Below are 5376 nucleotides of genomic sequence, written 5' to 3' on the forward strand. Positions count from 1 at the left end.
TCTGTTCTACATGAAATAAGCTAGAATGAGTATCTCTTAGATCTCCTAACCAGAATCTTCGTGGCGTAAGCTAGAATGATGGCGGCATTCAAGAGAATCCGGAAGGTCTAAACCTTGTCTGTGGTATTCTGAGTAGGATTCAATGATTGAATGACTGTGACGAGCTTCAACTCGCGAGTGCTGGGCGTTAGTGACAGACGCAAAAGGAGGGTGAATCCTATTCCAGCATGATCGAGAACCGACAGATGAATAGCCGTGTCGTGACAGGGTGCGTGAGCATATTATTCACTGAGAGGAGGGGATGTAGCCACTGACAACGGTGATGCCCTTGCATACAGCCAGCCATGGAAAGGAGTAAGACAGATTGGATGAAGATAGCAGGAAAGCAGAGTTCAGAGGAACGAAAACATCTCCATTCGCTTATCTGAAATTCCTACCAATGATTACATAAGTATCTCTATCTCTATTTATTATATTAAATTCGAAAACACCATTATCACTTTATATCTGCCTGACTGAGATTTACAAGGTGACCATAGCTTGCTTCATACAACAATCTCGTGGGATTCGACCCTTACGTAAGGTATTATTGGACACCCAGTGCACTTGCTGGTTAGTTGTATCGAAGTTGTGACAATTATGAATTAAGATCAAAGCACCAAGCTTTGGAGCCATTACCAGGGATTGTTCAAGCCTGACATCACAATTCGTGCACCAAGTTTGGCGCCGTTGCCGGGGATTGTTTGAGTCTTCGCAAGCTTTTGGTCCGGTAACATCAGTGCCAGATTCCCTTTTGATCCGGCAACAGCACCAAGTTTTTGGCGCCGTTGCCGGGGATTGTTTGAGTTTGGACAACTGACGGCTCATCTTGTTGCTCAGATTAGGTAATTTTCTTTTCGTTTTCTTTTCAAAAATTTTTCAAAAATATTTTCAAAATTTCTCTTGTTTTCGAAAAAAATAAAAATGTTTTCAAAAATTTATTCAAAATTTTTAAAAATGAATTCTAGTGTTTCATGAAGCATGTGAAGCCTGGCTGGCTGTAAAGCCATATCTAAATTCATTTGGACTGAGGCTTGCAATTTGTTATCAAGAGCAAATTAGTTGTTGCTCATCCACCTGCTGCTGATCCATGATCACCTGCTGAAGCTTGGCTGGCCATTGGCCATGTCTAGTGTTTTGGACTGGAGCTTTCTTTGAAAGCTTGGCTGGCTAGTGAGCCATGTCTAATTCCTGGACTGAAGCTTTAGACTAACATGGCAAGATTCCTGGAATTCATATTAAAAATTTTGGAATCCTTATTTTTTTCTTTTCATATAATTTTCGAAAAAAATTACCAAAAAAATTAGAAAATCATAAAAATCAAAAATATTTTTCTGTTTCTTGTTTGAGTCTTGAGTCATATCATAAGTTTGGTGTCACTTGCATATGCATCTTGCATTTTTTCGAAAATATCATGCATTCATAGTGTTCTTCATGATCTTCAAGTTGTTCTTGGTAAGTCTTCTTGTTTGATCTTGATGATTTTTTGTTTTGTGTCTTTTCATGTTTATCATATGCATTTTGAATTCTTAGTGCCTAGGCATTAAAGAATTCTAAGTTTGGTGTCTTGCATGTTTTCTTTGCATTAAAAAAATTTTTCAAAATTATGTTCTTGATGTTCATCATGACATTCATAGTGTTCTTGGTGTTCATCTTGACATTCATAGCATTCTTGCATGCATTCATTGTTTTGATCTAAAAATTTCATGCATTGCATCCTTTTAGTGTTTTTTTCTTGCATCATAAAAATTCAAAAATCAAAAAAATATCTTTCCCTTTTTCTCTCCTCAAATTCGAAAATTTGGATTGACTTTTTCAAAAATTTTTAAAATCAAATTGTTTCTCATGAGTCAAATCAAATTTTCAATTTGAAAATCTTATCTTTTTCAAAATCTTTTTCAAAAATCAAATCTTTTTCAAAATTCTTAGTTATTTTCGAAAATTCCAAAAATATTTTTCAAAAATCTTTTTCTTATTTTTATACCAAATTTTCGAAAATAACAATATCAATTAATGTTTTGATTCAAAAATTTGAAGTTTGTTACTTACTTGTTAAGAAAGATTCAAACTTTGAGTTCTAGAATCATATCTTGTGATTTCTTGTGAATCAAGTCATTAATTGTGATTTTAAAAATCAAATCTTTTTCAAAAACTAAGTTCTATCATATCTTTTCAAAAATATCTTCTTATCTTATCTTTTTCAAAAATATCTTTTTAAAATATCTTTTCTAACTTCCTAACTTCTTATCTTTTCAAAAATTTGTTTCAACTAACTAACTAACTTTTTGTTTGTTTCTTAACTTTTTCAAAACCACCTAACTAACTCTCTCTCTCTCATTTTTCGAAAATATCTTCCCCCTTTTTCAAAATTTCTTTTTAATTTATTAATTAATTTAAATTTTAAATCTTAATTTTCGAAAAATACTAACAATTTTCAAAAAAAAACAATTTTCAAAAATCACTAACTCCTTTTCAAAAATAATTTTCGAAAATTCCCTCCTTCTCTCTCATCCTATTCTATTTATTCATTCATTAACTAACATCTCTTCCTCACATCATCACCAAATTCGAACCCCCTCTTCTATCTGTGTTCGAATTTCTTCTTCTTTTCTTCTACTAACAATAAGGATCCTCTTTACTGTGACATAGAGGATTCCTCTTCTTTTCTTTTTTTTCCTCTCTTTCTTATGAGCAGGGAAAGAGAAAAAGGCATTCTTGTTGAAGCTGATCCGGAACCTGAAAGGACTCTGAAGAGAAAATTAAGAGAAGCTAAATTATAACAATCCAGAGACAACTTGATTGAAAATTTCGAACAAGTAAAGGAGATGGCAGCCGAACCCAACAATAATGCAAGGAGAATGCTTGGTGACTTTACTGCACCTAATTCCACTTTACATGGAAGAAGCATCTCCATTCCTGCCATTGGAGCAAACAACTTTGAGCTGAAACCTCAATTAGTTTCTCTGATGCAGCAGAATTGCAAGTTTCATGGACTTCCATCTGAAGATCCTTTTCAGTTCTTAACTGAATTCTTGCAGATATGTGATACTGTTAAGACTAATGGAGTAGATCCTGAAGTCTACAGGCTCATGCTTTTCCCTTTTGCTGTAAGAGACAGAGCTAGATTATGGTTGGATTCTCAACCCAAAGACAGCCTGAACTCTTGGATAAGCTGGTCACGGCTTTCTTAGCCAAGTACTTTCCGCCTCAAAAGCTGAGCAAGCTTAGAGCTGATGTTCAAACCTTCAGACAGAAAGAAGGTGAATCCCTCTATGAAGCTTGGGAAAGATACAAACAGTTGACCAAAAAGTGTCCTTCTGACATGCTTTCAGAATGGACCATCCTGGATATATTCTATGATGGTTTATCTGAGCTATCAAAGATGTCACTGGACACTTCTGCAGGTGGATCCATTCACCTAAAGAAAACGCCTGCAGAAGCTCAAGAACTCATTGACATGGTTGCTAATAACCAGTTCATGTACACTTCTGAAAGGAATCCTGTGAGTAATGGGACGCCTATGAAGAAGGGAGTTCTTGAAGTTGATACTCTGAATGCCATATTGGCTCAGAATAAAATATTAACTCAGCAAGTCAATATGATTTCTCAGAGTCTGCATGGAATGCAAGCTGCATCCAACAGTACTCAAGAGGCATCTTCTGAAGAAGAAGCTTATGATCCTGAGAACCCTGCAATAGCAGAGGTAAATTACTTAGGTGAACCTTATGGAAACACCTATAACTCAACATGGAGAAATCATCCAAATTTCTCATGGAAGGATCAAAAGCCCCAACAAGGCTTTAATAATGGTGGAAGAAACAGGTTTAACAACAGCAAGCCTTTTCCATCATCAACTCAGCAACAGACAGAGAACTCTGAACAAAATGCTTCTAATTTAGCAAATCTAGTCTCTGATCTATCTAAGGCCACTGTAAGTTTCATGAATGAAACAAGGTCTTCCATTAGAAATCTGGAAGCACAAGTGGGCCAGCTGAGTAAAAGGATCACTGAAATCCCTCCTAGTACTCTCCAAGCAATACAGAAGAGAACCCAAAAGGAGAGTGCAAGGCCATTGACATAAGCGCCATGGCCGAACCTGTGAGGAGAGGAGAGGACGTGAATCCCAAGAAGGAAGACCTCCTGGGACGTCCAGTGGTCAATAAGGAGCTTCCTCTGAGGAACCAAAGGAATCTGAGACTCATCTAGAGACCATAGAGATTCCATTGAACCTCCTTATGCCCTTCATGAGCTCTGATGAGTATTCCTCTTCTGAAGAGAATGAGGATGTTACTGAAGAGCAAACTGCCAAGTTTCTTGGTGCAATCATGAAGCTGAATGCCAAATTGTTTGGCATTGATACTTGGGAAGTTGAACCTCCCTTATTCATCAATGAACTAAGTGATCTGGATCAACTGACATTGCCTCAGAAGAGACAGGATCCTGGAAAGTTCATAATCCCTTGTACCATAGGCACCATGATCTTTAAGGCTCTGTGTGACCTTGGTTCAGGGATAAACCTCATGCCCCTCTCTGTAATAGAGAAACTGGGAATCTGTGGGGTGCAAGCTGCTAAAATCTCACTAGAGATGGCAGACAGCTCAAGAAGACAGGCTTATGGACAAGTAGAAGATGTATTAGTAAAGGTTGAGGGCCTTTACATACCTACTGATTTCATAGTCCTGGATACTGGAAAGGAAGAGGATGAATCCATCATCCTAGGAAGACCTTTCCTGGCCACAGCAAGAGCTGTGATTGATGTTGACAGAGGTGAAATAGTCCTTCAATGGAATGAGAACTCCCTTGTATTCAAAACTCAAGGATCTCCCTCTGCAACCATGGAGAGGAAGCAGAAAAAGCTTCTCTCCAAGCAGAGTCAACCAGAGTCCCACAGTCAAACTCTAAGTTTGGTGTTGGGAGGCCACAACCAAACTCTAAGTTTGGTGTTGAACTCCCATATCCAAACTCTAAGTTTGGGGTTGGAAAGTCTCAACAAAGCTCTGCACATCTGTGAGGCTCCATGAGAGCCCACTGTCAAGCTATTGACATTAAAGAAGCGCTTGTTGGGAGGCAACCCAATGTTTATTTATCTAACTCTATTATTATTGTTTTTCATATTTTCTTAGGTTTATGATCATGTGGAGTCACAAAATAAATATAAAAATTGAAAACGGAATCAAAAACAGCAGAAGAAAAATCACACCCTGGAGGAGCATCTGTCTGGCGTTCAGCGCCAGAACAGAGCATGGTTCTGGCGCTGAACGCCCAAAATGGGCAGCTTCTAGGCGCTGAATGCCAGAACAGGCATGGTTCTGGCGTTCAACGCCAGAAATGGCACAC

At 37.7% G+C, this 5376-nt stretch overlaps 1 non-coding gene across 1 annotated transcript; it reads right to left on the minus strand.

The window, feature by feature from the left end:
• Positions 1–3259: 3259 nt before the first annotated feature.
• Positions 3260–3367, minus strand: LOC112761028 (small nucleolar RNA R71). Its single transcript, XR_003181437.1, has one exon. It is a non-coding gene; the product is annotated as a small nucleolar RNA R71 (small nucleolar RNA).
• Between the last annotated feature and the right edge of the window lie 2009 nt (positions 3368–5376).

The sequence above is a fragment of the Arachis hypogaea genome, chromosome 16, assembly GCF_003086295.3.
Source record: "Arachis hypogaea cultivar Tifrunner chromosome 16, arahy.Tifrunner.gnm2.J5K5, whole genome shotgun sequence".
Taxonomy (NCBI): domain Eukaryota; kingdom Viridiplantae; phylum Streptophyta; class Magnoliopsida; order Fabales; family Fabaceae; genus Arachis; species Arachis hypogaea.